This window comes from Primulina huaijiensis, chromosome 12 (genome assembly GCF_012295235.1).
Source record: "Primulina huaijiensis isolate GDHJ02 chromosome 12, ASM1229523v2, whole genome shotgun sequence".
In the NCBI taxonomy this organism is placed as follows: Eukaryota; Viridiplantae; Streptophyta; class Magnoliopsida; order Lamiales; family Gesneriaceae; genus Primulina; species Primulina huaijiensis.
In genome coordinates, this window is record NC_133317.1 from 12,746,806 (window position 1) to 12,772,821 (window position 26,016).

Below are 26,016 nucleotides of genomic sequence, written 5' to 3' on the forward strand. Positions count from 1 at the left end.
GGCTTGGACAACGGAAAGCTATGACATCCATTGACATGGTGATGTGAACTACGTGGAACTCCCTTGATTTCGGCTCATATTATTGAGGGAACTCATGACGACCGTCCATTAAGGTTCAACATCGATGGGTAAGGCTTGAGACGTAAAGATTAACGACGTCATATTATTGGGTCCTAATCAAACGTGAGACAAAAGTTTACGTAGAGGGTTCCATGGAGATGCAATTGGAAACTACCTTTTAGGAATTGTGATTGGCTGATATTATTCGGGATCATAATTCGCTAATTGGACCTTGCGTACCTACTGAGGAAAGGAGTTTCCCGTTTTCACTAGAGGGTAGTGAAAGATGTCAAAACAGTGGGAGTAAATATTTATAAATTAAAAGTCCATACTTTATATCTTACCAAATATTTTAAAATAGTCATTAGCATTTATCTGTTTTACTTTTCAGTACAAATTTTGACAATGTCTTCGATTCGCAATCCGTTGTCTGCTATACTCGACAAACATATTTTAACCGGACCAAATTACCTCAATTGGCTAAACAAATTTTGAAAGGATCGCATATACACTGACTGAGTCGCCCCCTATTGAGGCTCCGACTGACTGCACTCCTGAGGAATTGCAGACTTACAAGGAATGGTGTGACCATGAATTGAAAGCCAGCTGTTATATGCAGGCTTCTATGAATGATGAGTTGCAGAGGCGTTTTGAGGATGCAAAGAGTGCTGCTGACATTCATTTTCATCTCAATGAGCTCTTTGGTGAGCAGAATCGACCTCTTAGGCATGCTACCGTCAAGGAGCTGATCACTTTGCGCATGCGAGATGGGGCCTCGGTCCATGAGCATGGCCTGAAGTTGATTGGGCTCGTGGACAAGCTCGTTGGCATGGATTTGATGTTGCCTTCGGATTTGACCACCGACGTGTTGCTCTAGCTCGTTTGATCCTTTTGTGGTGAATTTCAACATGAACCAGATGGAGCCGACCCTTGATGAGTTGGTGAACATGCTTGTGACCTTTGTAGGTTCTTTTTGTGGGTTCTTCATCTGGCACGAAGATTGATCCACGTGGAAAGGGAAAGAAGCGTTCTTTCCAACGTCCCAAGAAGAACGTGCCCTTGAAGAGGTAGACTCCGAGTCCCGCTCTGGCAGCCACACCAGTGAAGGCTGACAAGAATGTTGACATCTGTCATCACTGCAAGAAGCCTGGACATTGGAGGCGTAACTTCAGGGAATATCATGCCCAGAAGAGTTCTGGAAATGGTATGTTCTATATCGAAGTAAATATTTCAATTAACTCTACTTCTTGGGTATTAGATACCGGCTTTGGCTCACATCTCTGTAATGAGTTGCAGGTGATGGGAAGAATTAGGAGGCTTAGGGAAGGTGAGACCTTTTTCAGGATGGGCAATGGAGCAAGAGTTGCTGCCAAGGCCATAGGAGATGTTTACTTGCTTTTGAACAATGATTTTAAGTTAAATTTAAGAGATGTTTTGTTTGTACCTGAATTGGTGAAAAACATTGTTTCCATTTCTATGCTTGATAAAGATGGATTTTCTTGTTTATTTAGCAAAGGTCTTTGCAACATTTACAAGAACGAATGTTTAATTGGTACTGGAGAACTTGAAAACGATCTCTACACCTTAAAATTGAATGATATTCCACTAAACAATGTCCAAGCAATAACAACAACAAACAAGCGAAAACAAGATACTGTAAATTCGGCACAATTATGGCATGCTCGATTAGGACATATTTTCCTAAGAAGGATGAACAAGCTAGTGGGAGTTGGCATGTTTGATATGTCTGATATTAATGCTCTCACGACTTGTGAATCCTGTCTGAAAGGAAAGATGACAAAAATTCCCTTTAAGAGCCATGTAGAGCGAGCCAAAGGGTTATTGGATTTGATCCATACCGATGTGTGCGGTCCACTTAGCATCACCACTAAGCATGGACATGCCTACTTCATCACCTTTGCCGATGACTTTTCGAGGTATAGATATGTGTATTTGATGAAATACAAGTCTGAAGCCTTTGAAAGGTTCAAAGAATTCAGAAGTGAAGTAGAGAAACAGTTGGGACGAAGCATCAAGACACTTCGATCGGATCGAGGTGGTCAGTACTTGAGTGCCGAGTTCCAAGAGTATCTTAGGGAGAATGGGATTCTCTCGCAGTGGACTCCGCCCGCTACACCGCAGTTGAATGGTGTTTCGGAGCGTCATAACCGGACTTTGATGGACATGGTTCGGTCTATGATGGGGTTCACGGAGTTGCCGCCATCCTTTTGGGGATATGCGCTTGAGACAGCGACACTGTTGTTGAACAATGTCCATTCAAAGGCAGTTGATAAGACACCATATGAGATATGGATGGGTAAGCCTCCCAAATATTCTTATCTTAGAATATGGGGGTGCCCTGCTTATGTGAAGCAAGTAGTGGGAGATAAATTGGATAGTCGATCCATTTTATGTTACTTTGTGGGATATCCAAGGAATTCAGTTGGATATTATTTCTATTATCCCCGAGAAACAAAGGTGTTTGTTTCTAGGAATGAAACCTTTTTGGAAAAGGAATTTCTATTGGATAGAAAATGAAAAATGATAGAACTTGAAGAGGTTCGAGAGACACCCATAATTGTAGAACCCACACCAGAAGAGCCAAGAGAGGAGATACAAGCTCCTAGAAGATCCGAGAGAGTCTCGAGACCACCTATGAGGTATGGTCTGCTTCTTGAAGAGGGCCATGATGAGCCTATCCATGGATGTGATCCAAGGACCTTCAAGGAAGCGTTATCTGATGCCGATTCATCCAAGTGGCTTGAAGCAATGCAATCTGAGATGAATTCCATGCATTCGAACCAAGTGTGAAATCTAGTGGATCCACCTGAGGGAACTGTTCCCATAGGGTGTAAATGGATTTACAAGAGGAAACTTGGGGTGGAAGGGAAGGTATTGACCTTCAAAGCACGATTGGTGGCAAAAGGATATACTCAAAGACAAGGAGTTGACTTTGAGGAAACTTTTTCTCCAGTTGCAATGTTCAAGTCGTTAAGGATATTGCTAGCCATAGCTGCATGGTATGACTATGAAATATGGCAGATTGATGTCAAGAGAGCCTTTCTTAATGGGGATATTAAGGAAGAGATTTACATGTCTCAACCTGAAGGGTTTACATCTATCGGAAGTGAGCATATGGTATGCAAACTTCGGAGATCTACTTATGGTCTAAAGCAGGCATCTAGGAGTTGGAACCTCAGATTCGATAGTACAATCAAAGATTTTGGTTTCATTAAGAATCAGGAGGAACTCTGTGTGTATAAGAAGGTCAGTGGGAGTGCTGTGACATTCCTTGTGCTTTATGTTGATGACATTCTACTCATTGGGAATGATGTAGGAATGTTGCAATCAACTAAAATATGGTTAGCAAGCAAGTTCTCGATGCAGGACTTGGGTGAAGCATCTTTTGTATTGGAAATACAGATCTATAGAGATAGATCGAGAGGATTGCTTGGTCTCACCCAGTCCACATACATTGATACCATCGTGAAGCGGTGCTCGATGGATGAGTCCAAGGCGTGTACCTATCCAAGTCTATGTCTCCCAAGACTGATGCAGAGATAGCGGCGATGACAAGCATTCCTTATACATCTGTAATTGGTAGCATCATGTATGGGATAATATCTACACGTCCTGACGTGGCTTTTGCACTAAGTGTAGTGAGTAGATATCAATCGAACTCTGGTCTTCCACACTGGAAAGCTGTGAAAGACATCCTCAAGTATTTAAGATGTTCTTGGTCTATAGGGGTGGAGAAATGAAATTGGAAGGCTATACCGACTCTAGCTTCCAAAGCGATATCGATGACTCGAAGTCAACCTTCGGGTTCGTATTCATGCTCAATGGTGCTGCTGTCTCTTGGAAGAGTTCCATGCAAGACAGTACTGCGGATTCCACAACTAAGGCCGAATACATTGCTGCATCAGCTGCAGCAAAGGAGGCTGTTTGGATAAGGAATTTCGTCCAAGAGTTGGGCGTCATTCCTAATGGAGTTGCTCCTGTCCCGGTGTTTTGTGACAACATAGGAGCCATTGCTCAAGCAAAGGAGCCAAAGTCTCATCAGAAGTCCAAACACGTATTGAGTAAGTACCACAAACTCCAAGAGATTGTGGAAAGAGGAGAAGTGTCGATTGACAAAGTCGGCTCCGCAGATAATATTGTTGATCCGCTAACTAAGCCTTTACCTGGACCATTATTCGAGAAGCATCGCGAATCGATGGGTTTGAAGCATATGGGTAGTTGGCTCTAGTGCAATTGGGAGATTGTTATAGTAGGTGCACATCGAGCCAAGTGTTGGCCGAGTGTTCACAATGAACCTCTATGTATAAACAGTCTTTATTTTAATAATATTTGAAATTATTGTTTTGGCACTTCTTTATCTGTATACTCAAGCTAGTTGCATAGATAAAGTCCATGAATATAAAAATAGTAGAAAGAATATGAGATGCTCATATGATGAGTATCATGAAACTCATATTTGGAATACTGTATATTATAAAAAGTTCCTAATCGATTCAGCCACCGCTTAGAAGGATATAGGCCGCTCGAGTTCGAGACTAGTATCTGCGATGTGAGTACCATGTTTCATTGGTAGGGGACATTGTGATGTCTGAGCATGCAGATAGGTGCTCCTGGTAGAGTGCACTGAACATCCCTCCATATAGGACTTTCCAATTGGTTCTTACTTATCGAGTGGAAACGTCCTAGTTTATGGTTGTATACCATTAGTCCTTATGACCCGGGACAACATTGAGACTTTATGTGCTAGCATTGCACTTTAACTTGTTTACGGACTCTCATGGGGTCATCAAGTGGCAAGGTTGGGTGTTTTGTCGAAACATATTGGAGTCGATACATTGTAGTCGGGGATTCACCGCTTATCTTCGGGTATGGATATCTTATGTGTATGTAGTATGAAATCTCTGATCAGAGTATGGTGGTAATTATGAAAGGGGTTTCATAGATTACACCATCGATGCAACTACGACATGACACATAGTATCGATTCATTGACAACACTCGATATACCAATGGTTGTCGAATCGGTCGGAATATATGAGATGAAGGGACCGTACTATACGCTAACCATAATTGAATGGCTCTTGCAGGCACTATCATTTGGTACCTAGGGAATCATGTAAGCGATGGTGCTAGGCGTCTAACATGATTGGTTGGGTACTATCAGACTTGAGTTCTGACGTTCTTATTATCAAGGAGTTGATAAGTAAGAATGGAGCAATTGGGGTATGCTCAAATAAGGACATGTTTAGTCCGAATCACATGGAGACGTGAACCCACGGCTAGTTGTATCAATGAACCATTGAAGGCCAAACAAGTACTAACTTTCTAGATCTCGTTGAGAAGTAAAATAGTTCAATGTGTTGAACGGCTTATAAAGGAGTTTATAAGCGTAAGGAAAAATAGAAGTATGACTTCTATAAGGGGAATGTGACTTTTAATTTGTGGAAGTATTCCTAAATTAAAAGTTGGACAAATAAATAATGTATTTGAAAATTGAGATTTTCATAAACATTACTATGGACTAAATTAAATTAATTTAAGTGTTGAATTAATTAAACACTAATGGACCTAGTGGAGTCCAAATAATTAAATTAATTCAAGTGTTGAATTAAGTAAATAACATTGGGCCTTGTAGAACCCAATTGTAAATAATTATTCAACTAGTGGACTTGAGTTAAATCAAGTAAAGTTTAAATGGTATCAAATGTGTTTGAGATATTTAAAAAAAAAAGTCCATGGGCTTTGTAATTGTTACAAACCCAAATAAAATGCATGGATGGGAGGTGAAGGGTTGGGAGACAACTTTTTCAATATCCAAGCCATGGCATGCACATGCCTAGTCTTACTTTTACAAGCCTTCTCTAGACACTCATGTTGTATATCAACTAAGTTGGAGCCATCATCAATCCATTGTGATTGATAGGTAATATTTCTAAACACACTATGAATGTCATTTTCGTGTTTTCGTATTTGCTACACACTTAGTGGGTGCTAGGTTTTTCATGTTCTTGTTGAAACAAATTTTAAACTTTTGTTGCGCAACCGGGCACCGTAACCGATCCCCTTTCAAAAAAGAGGGAGCCCAACATAGAACCCCAAGCAATCTAACTAACACACACAGTCACACAAGACAGGGTGGAACTATGGGAAATTTCTAAGCTCTCTAGTATGGCTAAGTGTCTCCTTATAACTCCGGTAAGTCTTGGGGGCAGGAAGCTCCCATTATGCCTCTCAAGATGGGCAAAAAAAGGTGGCCTACCCTGGTCATCAACGCGCTTGCTCCCCTTGACCTATCTCATGGTCTGGAGTGGGCCATGGGTACTGGTCCGTGGGGTGAAGAAAACTGGTCGCGGTCACAGCACAAGCCGAGTCGGCCAGGTGCCCGAAACTATAATCCACCGGGCGAAAAAAGTTCAAGTGTGTGCAGGTCAAGCTCATTGAATTGGGTTTTTGTTTGGAAATAGCCATGGACACATTGGTGTCTACCTTTTCTATCTCCGGTTAAATAGTTTATGATTTCTTGATGGTTGACTGCTATATTTTAATTATATAATCGACTGGGAACGAATACTTTGAGCTCCTCCTCATTTGCGACTGGAATTTTTGTTACCCAGCTCTCAAGGAAGAAGCAAGCTTCAGAGCTGGAAAGGCGCACATCTTTAGTAGTACACTTATCTTACACCTTATTTCAACTTTCACATAAATTTTCAGCACATTTTTACGAATTCGTCTTTCTAAATTCAACTATTAGCATATCATTAAGTAGTCAATATTTTACACGCAGGGTTTTCCCATACCATACATGCAACGTAACAAATAAAACCAAACAAAGACACTTAACTTAGCTAGCATAGGTGAGACGTACCGTACTTTTACTACTTAAAATTTGCGGAAAAATTAAAAATTTTCTTAAATATAAACATCCATACGGTCTTCAACTCATCGTTCATAAAAATATCTTTGGAATCATCCATCACCAATAAAAATTTTGTTAAAAGAAAAGCTTGTTCAAAACATCTCGCATCAAAACATAAAATCAGAGTAAATTTAAACTTGCAAAAAAATATTAAAATGACGTGGGCGGTCCTCGGGTTTAGCCTCCCGCTCAGTCCAAGCCTGCTCCTTGGTCGCCACCTCCTGTCTCCTCATAGACATCCTCACCTGCATGGATCAACTCTAGTGAGTCTAAAGACTCAACACGTATAAACTGGAATAGCAAGTAATACATAATAAAACCACATGCAACTTTAAAATAGGACCTACATACTTGAAATTTGAACTTGCAAAATGAACTTGAACATACGTACGTACATAATTAGACGTGCCGTCAACATAAACTTTCTTAACATGCTTGCATACTTGAACATACATAACTTCATCATTTTTCGTAGAGGCATGATTCAAAACAAGTGACCCATACATAATAAACGCCTGATAAGACTAAACCACAGTATTGGGCTGACAGGGACGTATCCACTGCCACATACATGAGATCCCCGTTCATAATTTAACGGGCTGATTGGTCCCCGTTCATAATTTAACGCTTTCCAATCACGATCTAAACCCGTTCATAATTTAACGGGCGGATTGGTCCCCGATCATAATTTAACGCTTTCCAATCCTAAACATAATTTGGTCACAAGACATTTAGCATTCCTCAAAAACTTAAAATATTTTCTTGCACGTCATACATACTTACTTGGCGTTGAGGGATTCGTTGGACTTCGATCGGGGCCGTCGCTGCTGCATGTACTAACATGAAATTGCATACTTAACTTGCATAGCTTAAACGTACTTATCATGGTTACTCTCAAGCTCAATCATTTCTTAGGACATTCTAAAATTTCCCCTGACTCGACCTTGATAATCCTTGCACTAAACTATGACATCAAACCCCAAAGCAAACATTAAACTTTTCCCAAAAACGTGAGTACACGGACCACGTTACCGGGTCCGTATACGGGTCCGTCTATGTGCGGTGAAAAGAGTACTAGGAAAGAAGAAGGGGTACGAACCCCGTGCTAGCGTCCGTGTAGGGGTCCGGGTGGCTTCGCAAATTTTGACACCGAAAAGAAACAAAGGCACGGACCCCGTGCCCTGGTCCGTGTAGCTACTGTGAACGCGTACCTACGAGAATTCATGTGCTTGTGGCTTCCTCTTCCTATTTTGATCACCCAACCATGACTTGACACCTCGAGACCCGTCCTAGGACGTCACGACATTGTACAAAACCCAAGTAAGCCATTATAATTGTTCCCAAGTGTGACAATCAACAACTAACGACACAACTCGAAGTTCGACACCATTTTCTTCCTCGACTCTTGATTCAACTTGTTGCCTAACGACAAGAAAAGAGACACCAAAAATCATCCCAACATCAAACTAAACATACCTAGACGCATCAACGATCACCCGTCGATTCCCAACGAAGCCTGCAACAAATAAACTTCAAGAACGCATCAACATCGTAATTTACTGAAAAACGCAGTTTGAGCAGTCCCACGAAAAATGCCATAACTCACTCAATTTTGGTTTAAATAACTCGAATTTTATATCAAATCGAAGGTATCAAAAAGTTCTACATTTTTTGTATTCAAAGTTTTCTCAAAATCTTGACCGAAAATTCGAAGTTTTAAGAAGAACAGTAAAAACGTGATTTAGATCTAAAAATTTTCCTTCAAAATCGATCCAATCAATTATCCACTCAAACTATGAACATCATACATGAATTTTATGCATAAAATAACGCAACGCATAATATGACATTATCGACGCAGCAAAAGAGAGATTATACGTGCCTTTTGATATCATACTTTACCGAAACGACGTCACCGAAGCGGAGATCGAAGCGAGGTTGATCCGAGACAAACGTGGCACATTTTCTTGAAATAAAATCGATCAAAACTTGCTGGAAATTGACGAGGAAAGGGGCGGCTGCCGTCTACCTCAAGAACCCTAGTTCTATTCTCTTAAAATTATGAAAACTGAATGTGTGTGTGTGATGTGTGTTAGCGTGAGTTTTAGTGTGTGTAAACATGTGTGTGTGTGCGTATAGAAGGAAATTAAGGGGAAATAAATCTTGGTTTAATAAAATAATTAACTTGCTAATTAAACATAAATCAAATATTAAACTTATTAAAATCCCCAATAAAAATAAGAATACACAAGCACTAAACCTTGAAAGGTTTTAAAAATTCTAAAACTAAATAAATTATTTAAAATGCCACATCCTAGATTTAAAAATAAAATACCGCATTTTATTTGCCAAAATCGTCACCGGGTCTTTTCCTCAATCCCGCCTCGAAATAATGATTTAATAATTTAAAATAAATGCATAGGTTATACGCGTACTGAATTTGGGCACTACAATAGGAGTAGATCTCCATCAAACAAAGACAAAGAAAAGCCATGCATTAAAACGGGTAGACAGACTCTTCTAGTCTCCCCGGTCACCGAGGGAGGCATCCCGCACAATGAGCTCTTTCTCTTCGTTGAGTAGGGACCTCTTACTGTCTTCCAGACCGCGAATGCCGTCCCGGATCAATTGCATCAATATTCCTACGGCCTCCGGATCGAGAGCAGGCGGATCCTCCCAGAACAGACCGAGCATTTGCTCCCGTTGGAGCTTCTCGTTTTCCACGGTTTGTATTGATTGTTGAATGGAAAAAAGTCTTCCAGCGATAGCATAGTATTGATTGCTTTCCAATTGAAAAAAGAGGACCGCTCTTGCCACATCCTCACAAAACAATTGCTTCCATCTCCCATGGGCATAAAAGATGGGTTTTGAAAAGCACACCGGATCATCGGCGAACGGCAAAACAAGAAAATAGTGAAAATCTCGAGAGTTTCAATCCCTTGACCCAGATCGATTGCTTTTGTAGTGGCATAGCCTCGTAGGTGCGTGAGGGAAGCGATAGGCATAGCTTGCGATGACCTAACAGTCCTTGATTTTGAGATTTTTAGTTGGACTTGTAAGAATAGATATTGATAGGGCCAACGGCCCGATGCCAGTAGTTTCACCTTTTTTGGCATTACATTGCTCCATATCTTTCGATCTTGTGCCTGGTGATGTACTTTACAGAAACAAAGTCTTTAGGAACAACCAGAAAAGATATCCTCCTTGTCTTCTAGATCAGTACTGCGCACCTCTTTGATCAGGATAAGCTGACTCACGCACGAGACATAGTCTTCCCAAAATTCTCCTTCTGGGACTCCGTCTTGACTGAAAAAAGCTGGATAGCTCGCTGCAGAACCTCGACCTAAACGATAATACGTACAAAATTCTATATTTCAGATAGTAATCCGGCTAAGTAACTGGTAGTAGTTCCCCAACTCATGATGAGTCCATTCTACAGCTACAGCTCCAAGTTTATAAACCACGTCAAATCTGAGGTTGAGAGATGGTACTCTAGTTGTATCCACCCCTATCCCATTCTAGTAAGCCTGAAAAGTAGTATGGCCCTACTTGAGGTGGTTGGGGAGTGACGTCCATAGTTTCTAACTCACTGGAATTGAACCTTGAAAGCCTGTTATCCCGACTTTCCTTCTTAGCGACCCGCTGTTCCGTAGCTGCGGCAAAGGAAGGGGTGTTTTCATTTCTCGTCGTAGAGGAAGGAAGGTATTCCAGTGACAGCGGTGAAGGGCATACTAAAGAAAAAGGCGGTAGATCTTCCTACACTCACTCGAATCACTCGATTCTACAAGGAATGAACAACCATAGAAAGATTAGAAATAGAGTGAACCACCTTTGTTTAAAAAGATAAGGATCTGTCGCTTCGCGGCGTCTTTCAAACAGAAATGGAATCACATCACTACATTAAGTATTCACTAGCGGATTTTCTACACTAACCCATAGGGACTCTATCTCTCAATCTCCAAGGAATGCTAGCAACGACGAAAGTTGATCAATTTATTCCAGATTCTTTCCTTGTGCCTGCGACACTTTATAGGTTTGATCCTTTCTAAATACATATTCTAAATACCCGAAACTCCCCTGACGGATAAGGGAACTAGTCCGTTATGATAGCTTTCCCTCGGTTCACTTCGGCTAAGGCAGTAGCTTCGGGCAAGTAGACTGACTGATATGAGAATGAGAGAGGAAATGACAAGTATTCTACTCGTTCCTTGACCCATCCAATCCATAAGGGAAGCCTTCATTCAAGCGATACCAGACCAAAAAGGGAGGAGAACTAACCAATATCAATCTTCATGTACCGACGGGTGCTGTCAGTCTAGCTCAACCAGGCTTATGATTCATCCAAGTTCAAGCTGTCTTATTCACACTAGTGCGTTCACTCTCCTCTCTTTCAAACACACCTTGCATGTTGTCAGTCGTATGTCAGCCTTTCAACAATCAAATGTAAAATGCGTCATACATACCACTCGAAACTCGATCGAAGGCACACCGAGCATAGGTAGAGATAAAGCAAAAAGAACGAAACCGAGCCTCGTAGCCCTCTTGATGCGATGAGAAAATGGCTAGTATTCAAGGCTAGTCCCAAGCAAAATGGCTATCCCGATTCTTTCCTTGTGCGTGCTATCCCAGACTAAAAAGACTCATTCTACCAGAAACCATGTTCACAAGGAGATAGTAATCTCAAGCCTAGAGGAAGCAAGGTGAGGATAGAAGAAGGCAACCTGCCACCAAGTAAGCCCCTCTTTCTCCTTGTCAGTCTAATTAGGCTTAGGTATTCTATCAGGCTTTGACTAGACCTCCAAGAGTCGGCTACTTAGCTTAGACGGAAACAATTTTTGACCTTTGTATTGTGGGGGGAAATGAGGAAAAAGGGAGCGTTGTACGTGTTTATTCAATAAAAGGGAGTGGAGAGGAATTTACTTTTTTATCCTCTACTTAAAATCTAATTTTTTTAATTAGTAGTGGGTCGAGACTTGATATTTTGGGTTGAGTCTCGGCCCAATTTTTTATTATAACACAAAACAAATTTTTTTTTTACAGACTTATCCCTCCCCTCCCTTCTTCGCGACCCACTCTTTCTCACCTCAACCCAAGACTTTGCTTTCCTCATCTGCTGCTGCTGCACACTCAAACCATCTTCCATCTTGCATCATTGTTTTGGTTTTTGCTAAGAATTAACGATGAGTCTAGAAAATATTCATCTGCAAGAAATCCAACGAGAAAATCACGTATCGGTAAGAAATTTATTTTGAAATTTGAATTTGTTACCGAAGCTAGATTTGGGTCGAGCCGTGGGTGGAGGCTCGAGCCCTGGGCCGAGCTTTTCGTGAAGAGCTCGACCGTGAGCAGCGTCCGTGAGCAGCAGCTTAGCTGCTGCTCTGCCGAAAGCACGACCCAATTGGGTCGCGTTTGGTTCGAGCACGACCCAATTCTTCTCCGAGGCACGAATACTGTTTAAATTTTGATCACTAATATGTTTGTTTTGTTTTTTTCGGCAGATTTACTTTCCCACTAAACTCGGAAGGAATCAATTCTTTGAATGCAAGTTAACATTAGGATCAAGATACGTTGAGATATGTAAGAAGATTATATCATTTTTAAATGAGAAAGAGATAGAGTATTTGGTGCAGCATACTCAATTTGGTAATTTAATTACATGTGCGAAGGATTATAATAATTCTAATAAATTGTTATGGTTTTTGATCAGCAGGCAAACTTATGATAGTGAAAGTAGTGAATTTTGGATGATATATCATAAATGACCTTTGCGATTTTCATTGTTAGAATATTGTTTGTTAACGGGTCTAAATTGTTCAAACGTTTATCCTATGATACCTGACGAAGATGAATTTAGGTTGAGACATTTTGGAGGAAGTGAAGGTATAAGTTAGGGGGATTTAATAGATAGAGTGGATGAATATGAGAATGAGGCAGGGGAAGAGATAGACATTGAGAAGTTGAAATTGGCCTGTCTTTTGTTCGAAGTAGGTGTTTTAGGCAGACAAAGAAAGAATAAATAAGAAACAATCGATTTAGAATGGATTAGATTAGTTAATAACTTTGATAGTTTTATTAACTATCCCTGGGGTAGCATAGCTTTCGAAGAAGTTATTTATGGACTTAGAAAAGATATTGAAACTAAGTTCAGAAGCTATGAGAATTTGGTAACACGCCGTGGGGATGATCCAAATTTCAGTGGATGCGGTAGCTTCCATATAACTGGATTTATTCATCCGTTACAGGTAATTAAATATTGTTTATTAAATGAAATATTCTTATTATTTTATATCATACTAATGATGTGTTTTTTTGTTCTAGATTTTGGCCTATGAATATTTTCCGGCAATCACTGAAATGTTTGCTAGACGTCGGAAAGGTCCCAATGTACCGATACCTCGGATGTGTCATTGGTTGACTAGAAAATGGAGTAAAAATCATTCCCCTTCCATGGATGATGTGAACAAAGCTTTTAAAAATATATATACCAAGGTAAATACAAAAAATTCATTTTATTTACTTTTTCTAATACATTTTTTGTTAACAGTTAATTAATTTTCAACTTTATTGTTAATGATTAATATAGGATATTTTGGGGATGCTCATTCCCACCACGGAGGAGTTGTTGTCCGTACATTATATGACTGGCTATTTTGTTGATTCTAATAATGTGATAATCCATCGCATTACGGAGTTAATTTGCCAAGGTATCAAAGTAGTTTGCACTCAAAATCCATTGGACTACCCAGAGGATGAAGTGGGTGTACAGACTGAGATTGAGGGTCGACGGTTTCTCCATACATACTCCTGATCATCTCGAGATAAAGTCAGAAAATCTTCTCGGCCATCTCGTAGTCCTTCACACATGAATCAACTGTCTCCTCCATCTATGCATAGAGATCATACATCTCTTGAAGATATGTATGAACTTCGTTTCACAAGCTTGGAGGATAAAGTTGAGACGATACAAAAGGACCAAGCCAATATCAAGAATCAAATGAAAAATATGCAGAATGATATCTCGAGTTTGAAGGATATGTTTGAGAAATTTTCTTCAATGAGTGCCAATGTTGGTAAGTTTTATTGATATTTATATGATTTTTAATTGTTAGTATGAAAAATGAAAAATTGTATGTATTATTTTTTCAGATCAAGGCCAAACATCAAGGCATAGATTTGAAGATATTCCATTCATGAGAGCAGATGAGGTGGATCGAAATATTCGACTCGTGAATGATCCGTCTTGGACTCGTGCTTTTGAAAAAACTACGGGTCATAAGTTAAGATTGTTTACAGTGGAGGAAGAGCCTATTACGGATGAGGAACTGCATCATCATTTTGAGAATGATATGATGTCATTGAGTTTTGAGAAAAGAGTTAGAGTGTTCGCCAATAGATCGTGGCCACGAGTAAGTGTTGAGATTAATTCTTGTATGGCAGATATGAGGATATCTGGGATGTGCTCGTCCTACGATAGCTCGTGGTTTCGTGACTTGGGGACACCTGGTTGTTGGTTGACTGAGACAGTAAGTTTTTTCTTATTTCTTTTGTTTATTACGTTGAGTTAATAATTAACATATTTCACTTTATCATTTTCAGCATGTTCAAGAATGTTGTCGAGGGTTGCTCCAATTACAAACGGCGTACTCACATATAATGTCACAGGATGTGTCATTGATGGACGTCGATTTTCATCAGCTGGTTTCGAGTGCTTTCAATGAGGGCGGTCAGAGTAATATTGAATGTTTGATGCCCTATGTGAGAGCAGAAATTGATGAGTGGCCGTCTATTCCATGGAACAAAGCCAACATAATTTTGATACCCTTTCATCTTCCTGGGCATTGGGTTTTGTTAAAGGTTTTGCCTAACCATAAGAGTATAACAATCATGGATTCTGACCACAGCGTAGATAGGTCGGGCATGACATTGCTTAAACTTATTAGCCCTTTGTCAATTATGCTTCCACATATGTTTGGTGTTCTTATGCTTCCACATATGTTTGATGTTGATCCTTCGGAAAGATGGAGAATAGATAGGCCAAATAATTTTCCTACTCAAAAAATCAGGTTAATTTGTTTAAAAAATTATTATTTCATTATTGGTTAATGTATATCAATGTATAATTTATGTTTGTTTTTTCATTGCAGCGGTGAATATGGAGTTTACTGTTTAGCGACAGCAGGTTATACCATGTTCAGGGAAAATGCCTATCAATTGAACGATCAGAAGATTGAAGAATTTAGGCATTATTGTTGTTGTTGTATTTGGGATAAATTATGGTCGTTGGATTAAAACATTTATACGATAGTTGGATTAAAACATTTGAATGATACTTTATATTGATTTTTAGTTAATTTATGTGATATTTTTTTACTACATTCGATCTAATAACGATCTCATACAAAAAATATATTTAGAGAATGATTCATCAATTGATCAATTATATAACACCATAAAAAATGAAAGCAAGTTGCAATTTGAATTGTATTAGGATTATTGTTTCTAGTCACATAAATTGTAGCTCTTTGGCTCGACCCACTCTACCCAATTTGGGTTGAGTGGGTTGAGTGGGTGGCGCCACACATATATTGTGTGGCGCAACCCACTCAACCCAATTTTGGGTTGAGTGGGTCGCGCCACACAATATATGTGTGGCGCGACCCACTCAACCCACCACTCAACCCAATATTTGTGTGGCGCGACCCACTCAACCCAAAATTGGGTTGAGTGGGTCGCGCCACACAATATACTCAATTTTTTGGTAGAGTAGTTTAATTTGAGTCGAGTCTTACATGTTATGAGTTTTTTAGGTTCTATTATTATGAAATTTGTTAAATATTTTATTGGAATTAAAAAATTTGTTAAGAATTTTAGTCGAGCATAAATTCAACCCGATAAGAGATACATTCGTCTAATATTGTTATGATTTTTTTAACCAACACACTTAAATTATAATACATAACTCATATTAAAATGTTTACACAATTAAATTTTTTTTATATATTTACGTTCTAATCATGTATAGAATGACTTATGTATTATGAAATGATCAAAATTCAAAATCTCTCTACCACTCGACCCAAACTCGTCCCAAACTCGACCCAAACCCTAAACCCTAAACAAAACCCTAAATCAAACCCCAAACATCACCACTCGACCCACTCGACCCAACAATTTACCACCCACTCGACCCAAACTTAAAATTTAAAGCACAATCTTGTCCACTCCACCCACTCACCACCCCCTCGACCCAAAATTAAAAATTCAACTCAAACACATTACATATTAATAAAATCAAATCGATAGCCTTTAAATTCAAACAAATTACATTTAATTCAATCTTATCTTCTGCCAAATTCTCCAATGTCTTTAAATTAAAACAAATTACATATCATTCAATCCTATCTTCTACCAAATTCTCCAACCGATGGAAATCTGTTTTGTTTTTTTCTTCCACGTCTTCTTTTGATCACAGGTGGCAGTACTAACAAATCATCGAGTGGCCACTCGTTCTGATTCAGAACAGGATAAATTGGCTCAGCATAAGCTAAAGACCATATCATAACAGAATAATACTCTGAGCACAAGGAATAAAAATTGACATCACAAAAGTAACTCGCTGCAATTGCATGAAAACATGGAATCTTGTCAATATCAAATTCTCTACAGAGACATCTTTTGGATTCCAAATCCACAATTTCACTTTTTGTAGCACTTCGAACATCGAACTCAAGACGGCCTAGCTCATAAACTTGATATCCCCGACCAATATTAAACCTTTCGCGCACAATCGATTCAAAGGTTGGAGTGAAATTTGTTGTTGATGCGACGGATGCATTTCGATACCTTGAAAACCAAGATGTAGTCAATGTCTGCAAAGAATTTAGTAGTGCAATGATTGGAAGTTGTCTTTCTTCACGCAATCTTGCATTTATTGATTCAACACCATTCGTTGTCAAAATGTTATACCGAGATCTTGGGCTATATGCTCGAGTCCACCGATCAAATGAATCACTTTCATCCAAAAACTTTGCAGCATCAGGATATATTTTCTTAAACTTTCGTACTCTAAGTCAAAGTCGGTTTGCTTGTAAATTTTTGCTAACCGCATAAACATTTCGGTACAACCCTTTTTTTGCAACGAATTTTCATATTTTGTGACAAGTGCCATATACAATGACCATGATCTGCATTTTTGTAAACTGCCGCAACTGCAGCAATGATGCCCGGATGTCTGTCTGAGATAATCACCAACTCTTCCTCATCAACCACTACTTCCAAGAGCTTCGTCAAAAACCAATTCCATGAAGCAATGGATTCTACATCAACAACGGCCCAAGCCAAAGGATATTGATGAAAATCTCCATCTTGTGCTGAGGCCACAAGTAAAGTACCGTCGTACTTTCCTTTCAACCCTGTACCATCAATAGATACGACTTTTCTCATGCATCTATATCCTCTTGCACATGCGCCATATGCTAAAAACAAATATTTGAATCTATTATGCTCATCTACTACTAAATCTATGATACTACCAGGGATCATTCTCTCAATCATTTTCAAATATGAAGGTAGAAGACCAAAACTTCTTTCAGGATCACCTCTGAAGATATCATGAGCAAGTTGTTTGCCTTTCAAGGCTTTGTAATAGGTAATCTCAACCCCCTTGTTACGCATCATTGTCATGATAGATTTTGGCTGAGGTGTTTTCTGTTGTCCTCCAAAGTTCTCTACCAACATATCACAAACAACAGATGAGCTGGCTTGTCGATGTCTTCTACGCATTCCAGTCAAGTCACAATTGTGTGTGCTGCAGTATGTACTAATCACAAAATCTGTTGAGTTCTCGTGTTTTGAAGTCCAAATTCACCAGCTGCAACCTTTATTCACACAACGAACCGAATAGATATTTAGAGAAGATTTGACACTTTCAAACTCAAAAGACGAGCGCAAAGCAATTTTGGATAGCACTTTCTTTATTTCGGTCTTGCTTGAAAATCTTTGACCAATAAATAAGCTTGAACCATCGGTAAATGAATATGTATCATTGTTAGCTTGAACATGAGTGTCAGTATCATGAGCTACACTGATGTGGTGGATGTTGACATCATTATCATCACATGCACTACATCTATATCCTCCCCATCATTTTCTGTGTTTCTCACATCATTCTCTTCCATATTTTCAGTTGAAGTATTTATATCTTCTAATACATCATTATTGATACAATCTTCATTTGAGACAAAAGTTCTATCAAAATAATGATCATACAGATTTATTTCATCATCGACACGCTCATCATCCAAATGAGTCATATTTAAATCCGGTGACATGATATTTTCACTTTCAACGATATCAAGAGAAACAACATTGAGTTCAAATTCGACATGAAGAACCGGTCTTTCTTTTGCACATCCAAAATATAAGTATGCTTTCAAATCATTATCATCTTCGATATAAATTGGACGAATATTGCAATGCATCACATCAGGAAGATAACTTAATTTCAATTTTTGTGTGTCAACTAGATTCATAATTCTGTATATCTCACTTTCTATATATTCCAGAGAACAAATATCAGAATCCAAAGGAATCGCTGCCCACTTACCACTCGGCCATGAACACCATTTAAATATATCTTCTTTAATTTCTCATTCGCCATTGTACTCAACGAAAATAACGGTCGGCATAACCTACAAAATATAGATGAGAATATTATATTATAGACAATATTATTTATTTAAAAAAATATGCTATATGAAAATGATGAGTGTTTAGGTGCTACAAATCACTCTACCCATCAATTGCAACACATACACATTACTCGACCCATGAATTTATACACATTACTCGACCCATGAATTGCTCGACCCACACATCACTCAACCAACACATAACTCCACCCACACACGAGTGTGTGCACCTCTACCCACTCTTCACTTTCCACACCACATGTGGGTCGAGGTGCACAAAACTCGACCCACTGTGGGGTCGAGTGGGTCGAGGTGTGTGCACCTCGCGACCCACACTACATGATCTCGACCCACACCCACATGTGGGTCGAGAGATGACGCTCACCAACACACACCCGATCATCGTGCTCGACCCACACTATCACACTCCATCCGTCTGCTCGACCCACACAACGTAGTACCCACATTAACATGTGTGCACCTCGACCCACATAATACAATATTAATATTAATAGTATATATATAATATAGCATGCACACCTCGACCCACAGCTGCACCTCGACCTCGACCCACTAGAGACAATAGCCAGAACTAGAACTCTCTACTCACACTCCACTATCCAGACCTAGAACATACGATCATACTCGACTCACACTCCATCCACCTTCTCGACCCACACAATAATAAACATGTTCCTCGACTGTAAATACTCACACTAACTCCACTCAAAAAAATTAAAAAAAAAAATCAGAACTAAACTGAAACAAATATAGCAATACAGAGCATTCGAGTATATACTAACTTCTCTACAAATCTTCAAATTTTCAAATGATTTTTTATTATTTTGTCGTGAAGAACACAGAAATAACGAGAATAAATGAAAACTCAAATCGGGGAGGGATATATCAATTAAAAAAAATATTTTTTAAAAAAGTAAAATCTAACTAACTAATTAATGACCTAATAAATTAACTCACCTAACTAACAGCAGTCAACTCCTTTTTTTCGATTTGAAAAAGTCAAAATCCCTTTTATTTAATTAAATTTAAAATGAGTCGTATATTTTTTATTGTCCCTGTGTTGTGGAGATATATGTACATATCTTTATTAAATCTTTGTTGCCCGATTCTTCGAAGGCGGGTCAACCTCAGGAATCCCAGGGGGCCAATCCCTACTTTCACAGCTTTTATGGGTGATTCTCTCTTCCTCGAACCTGTCATAAAGCTAGGAGTTCTTCTTCAAATATAGTTATCTATAACTTGTTGGGTCAGGAGATCCTGGTGATTCGGAAGCATAAAAAGAAGGCTCGAAAGCAGGAAAAGAATTAAAAATTCTCTTAGTTTAAATAATAATCTATTCTTAGTTGTGAAAACTCCTTCTTATGCGGTATTATTCCTTCTCAAGCTTTAACCTTGCAATCTAAGATCTACGATTCGATTTTATTGATTGCACTAGATTTTGTTTAAAGAGACTATAAAAAAGAATGCTACCCTTACCTGCTAACCGCACTATAGACATGCGGCTACAGTCAACTCTCTGGGAAGAGGCATATCCAACTAGTTGTTATCCCAATAGTCAAGATCCACTACCAACGGTGCGATTCTTCTTGGTGGCTGTTTGAATGGCTTGAACCCTTGCAACATTGGAACTCATGATAGTCCCATGCAAAGAATTCTATGTACTGCTGAAGCAACTGGAGAATATGTTCCCGCATACCTGACTCGAGCTAGCGAACAACCTTGCTCTAGCACTTGGCAACTATATGGTTTCCTATGTGCTCTTGTGTTCCTAAGTTCACTTCAACTCATTGTTGTAAATCATGAATGAGACTTTAGCTTTTCAAGGATTATAAAGCTACGTTTAAGATAGAAAGGGATATGACAACAGGACCTGAAAGACCGGTTCTTTCTGAGCTTTATTTTTCATAGCACTGATTCCCACTTATTCCCGTACCTTTCTTCCTCTTCCTTCAGTGAAAGAGAGCCACCTAGCCCTATCAGAAAGGTTTTTTAATAGATGTTAGTCCCACCTCGACCAGATCGATAGGTTTAGCTCTTCCGTCCCCTCAGCTTACTCTGCCCGGGCGCAAATAGCGCACTAGCCATAAGAGCAAATAGTAGAAAATAAAGAATGAAAGAGTTGGCTTAGGAGGTGCCGAATAAGGCCACTCTAAGATTTATCAAACTCCCTATTTATAGCATAAACTGCAGTGGTAAAGATGAGCTGGATTAGTAATCGGCTATACGTGGCATGTGAGTAGCCCTTCACCCAGAGGATTGTCCTTTCTGACGGTGCTGTGTGCCCAGAGCTATCGAAATGACCTATGTTACGTCCTAACTGGATGTCTCATAGCGAGATATGATCTAACTCCCCCGGTGGAACTTCACTAGCTACAATGTTAACAGTTGCCCTCTACCTTTAGAAATGAAATCTTTTGATAACAGGAAAAGTGTACCGCCCTCGAAAAATTTCATAAAGAAAGAAAAAAGACGTAACGATCTTGCTTACTATATAAATAGTAGTAGGTTAGTTAATGTTAGGTAGTAGCCTAAGCGCTAAGAAGCTACAATCATGCTACTGAGACTATATGCTTAACACATGCAATTCGAATGAGCGAGGAAACAAAGTTCACCACTTACTACGTTATTTCAAAACCTTAGATTCCCTCAAAGCAAAGGTGTGGAATCCTTTCTTGTCACCTTCGCGAAAACAAGGGCTGAACTCGTAATGTACCAACGAGGGAAAGAAAGCTTCATCAAATTCAAAGTATGTACTTGGGAAGATTTAGTCTTTCGACTCATTAATTAAATATATCAAAGGGCAGGAATTCGCTTCAAAGAAAGAGGGGGAAAGCATAGATGTTTTATGAAATGATCAGCGGTTTCATTTATGTTTTTGCCTTGCATCGTGTTCCTGTGTGTTTATTGAGCTATCTTCACTTCAACGCCATGCGCTTTGCTTCGCTTTATAGAAGAGAGAGACCCTTTGAGAGTGAAAGGGCAAGCAATAGAAAGGATAGTCCCTCGCACGAACTACTACTACTAGAAAATGGTGAGATCATTAGTGAAAGAAGGACCAACGACGATCATATCCTAAAGGAGAAGGAGGAGTAGGAGGAGTCAGTTTTCTTTTAAGATTGTGGAAGAAATCGGACAATTATGCCATTCGGAAGAAGTATTCTACAGAAGAAAAGCCTGTTACGAGTAAGTGGAGAAGAAAGATCTCCAGAGATTCTTATCTCATTCCATTCCAGTGGCTCAACCAGTAACCAATGGCAAAAACTCAAAAATCCATGGTTTCACGGTAGAACTCTATTTCGCCCAAGTTGTTTCGGAACCGGAAAAAAGAAGAGATTTTTCGCACAGCTTGCTCATAGTGTAGGTCCCATTTGTATATTGTATTTGGCCAAAGAAGCATCAGACAGGTTGGAGTTCTTAACTTCTTGGGACTCCATGTACCAAGATCTTTTTCTATTATATGGTCAATACCGATCCACTTTAATAGATCATATAGATGTAGAAAAAGCTTCACATTTTGATGAATTGGAAACTTCTCTTTTCCATTTCTATTTACCCAGTTCATATCTTTCTTTCGTGTGTTCCCCAGAAGAATTCGATCTCTTCAATCTCGGAATATATACCACCTAAATAACTGTGGCCAGAGAGTAAAATAGGTCGGGAAGAAAGAGTCTGAGTTCGGGTTGGACGACATACATCTTGGTTGGTCCCACCATCACTAGAGATGGGATATAGTTATAATATTTCTTATAAAAGATTTATATTATAAATATAATATAAATAATAATTTTAAAATAGCTGCAATGCAAGACCAGGTGAAAAAACCCGAAAGCCCTTATTTTTTATTGTTGTTCCTCCCAGATACATGGCTTACATACCCGGCTCACCATTCTTGGAAAACAATCGAATCGAGGGTCCGGAGGAAAATTGGCCATTCAATCTTGTGAACTAATCGAGACCGAAATTGGAAAAAGAGATACGAACGGAGAGGAATAACCAATCGATGAAAGAACATGAAAGCATTCTGTTTCAATAGAGGTACGAGAAAGGGTTGGGGGCAATGAAGTAGGTGAAGTTGTTGGATTTTGCGAGCTGTTCCAACCACTGCTGGTTGTGATTCCAAGAGCCGAACAAGAATGATTACCACACAGAAGAGTCAACACCAATGATGCAAACACGGGTGATCGAGCGCCAAGGAAAGCATGGGATCCTTTGGAGTTGCCGGAGGGACCGATCACGAGAGGACGACTGAAGAAGTTTAAGGAGGCACTGCAGGGAGTCATGAGCAATCAAGGAGGGCTTACGTGCAAGGAGCAAAGTGCCGAAGGCTTCGTGATGCATGGGAGTGAGTTCGGGAACCAAAGAAACATTATTCAAGCAGTCCAGAGCCTACACGGACCCGAGCACGGACCTGTACACGGGGTCCGTAGCCATTACAGCCGAGAATGAAGAAATCCAGAGGGGACACGGACCCGGGCACGGACCTGTACACGGGGTCCGTGTACCTCACAGTGCCTACACGGACCTAGTTCCGGACGTCTACACGGGGTCCGAGTACTTTGCGGTTTTGCGAGATTTTATTCCTTCTTTAGAGTTTTATTTTTTTGGGAAACTAGATATTATCTTTTTTATATTAAAACATGATAGGGACGAAAGTCAACACATTATTTAGATCATTATTGATATTTTATAAAAGTTTTAGAGTTTTTTCTCTCAACTTTTGCAAGGCTTTGCTCTGTGTTCATTAAAAATCAAACTTATCAAGACTCGTTCTTGTGGCGTTTGTCGATTGATTTCATACGGGTTGTCAAGGACACGTTCTTTGAAGGTTCGTCTGTTTATCAATTGTTTTAATCGTGATGATTTGTTGCTAAGTTTTTATAAATTAGAGGTGAATATCACAACACTATACTTGATTCAAAAGATCGGGACAACATTGATTCCTTGTTCGTTATTGAATTGAGGGCACGGTTCTAAAATAATCGTGTTTGCTATTCTTACGTACCAGGATTCGTATCATTTGGTATTAGAGCTTAGGTTCATTGAATTCAAGTAAGTTTATCGCGTTATTATCTCGTCTATTATCAGATCTGTTATCCTTTCGTTCTTTTTTCATATCTATATTTTTTTCCTATATCGTTCTTCGTCAGTTTCTGAAATTTTTGGTGATTTTTTTGTTGGGATTTTCAAGTACAAAAAGAAAAGAGTACCAAAAATCCGAAAATTCACCATTATTTCTTTTTGGTATTTTGTTCTATTCCTTTTTGTGAGTCATATACAAGTGCCTCACAAAGTCAAAAAAAAATTTATATTTACCTTCAAATTGCTTGCCTACGCAGTCTAAGTGAGTCGATCACATTTGTTCATAAGTTGAACTTGATTGTTTGATATACAAATACAAAGCTTGAGCACACCTTCGAGAATACTATCAAATTTGAGTGAAAATACTTGAGTGCGAGTGAATTTTCTTTGGAGTGAACGGTGAGTATTTGTTGTGAGCAAAAAAAAAAACTAGAGAGGAGTGATGAGCGACTTTTCTTTGGAGTGACCGTGAGGATTTGGGTGATAAATATTTTGTTTTCTACTAACGTTTTCTTGCAGGTACAAATCTGAAATTACATGGAGAAGGAGGTAGAGATAGTTCGAACCCGGGGTTGTCTAAGGTCCAAATGGAGGCGTTGTTTGGACATTTTAGTAGAATGATGAAGGTAGAGTTGGAGCCATTACATGAGCGGTTGGATAGGCTTGAAGTTAGTACTAGTGGAGATAAACCTAAGCCTAAAGATTTGGGTAGGATAGAAGAATAGGAAGATTATGATTTGGGAGGAGAAGAGGAGAGCCAAAATGAAAATTGGGGTAGGAATGGAAGAGGTAGAGGATTTGGTAGAGGAGGGAGAGAAGCCACACGGGGTACATACAATGACGGGAATAGGGAGGATGGTAATATGGGTAGTATTAAGATGAAGATTCCTTCGTTCCGTGGGAAATCTGACCCGGAGGCATACTTAGAATGAGAAAAGAGTGTAGAGTTTGTGTTTGAATGTCACCACTACTCCGAACAAAAGAAGGTTAGGTTGGCGGTGGTGGAATTTCTAGACTATGCTCTCATTTGGTGGGATCAATTAGTGACCTCTAGGAGGAGGTATAATGAGAGAAACATTGAAACTTGGGATGAGATGAAGAGGGTCATGAGGAAGAGGTTTGTGCCCAACCACTATTATAGGGAGATGTTTAAGAGGCTACAAACTTTGAGGCAAGGGGTAAGGAGTGTTGAGGACTACTATAAGGAGATGTAGGTAGTCATGATTAGGGAAAATATTGAGGAAGATAGTGAGGCGACGATGGCTCGTTTTTTTTGTGGTTTGAACAGGGAGATTCAAGATCAAGTGGAGCTTCGGCACTACTTGGATCTAGACGAAATGGTGCACATGGCCATAAAAGTGGAGCAACAACTCAAGAGGCGTGGAGTTGGCCGCACCAATCAAACCGGGGGTTCATCATCTTCTCGGCGACCAAATGTGGCAAAACGTGATGAAAATAATGTGGTGATCAAGCCCAAAGTTGAGACTAAACAAGAGGGCCTAAACAAGGAGTGCAAGGTAAATCTGAAACTCCTTCTAATCGATCTAGAGATGTTAAATGTTTTAGGTGTCAAGGGTTAGGTCATATTTCTAGTGAATGTCCTAATAAAAGGGTAATGATTTTAAATGACTATGGTGAGTATGAATCTCATAGTGAGGGTGATGATGATGATGATGAGATGCTTGCATTAGAGGATCCTGACGAGGGTTATGAGGCGGTTGTAGGTGAAGCACTAGTGACTAGGCGAATCATGATTGCCCAAGTCAAGGAGGAGGAGACTAACCAATGAGAGAACTTGTTCCGTACTAGGTGTTTTGTAAATCAAAAGGTTTGCAATCTCATTATAGATGGGGGGAGTTGTACTAATATGGCAAGTGTTGAGATGGTAGAAAAATTGGGTTTACCTAGATTAAAGCATCCTCAACCATATAGGCTTCAATGGTTGAATGATTGTGCGGAGGTGAAGGTTACAAAACAAGTGCTAGTGCCTTTTGCTATTGGGAAGTATGTGGATGAGATCTTGTGTGATGTGGTACCCATGCATGCATGTCATATTTTGTTGGATAGACCTTGGCAATATGATAGGCGGGTGACACATGATGGGTTCAAGAATAGGTACTCCTTTGTATTGAAGAAAGAAACTATTGTATTACTTCCTTTGTCCCCGAAGCAAGTGTTGGAGGACCATTTGAAAAAAAAGAAGAGAGATGAGGCCAAAAAAAAGAGTGA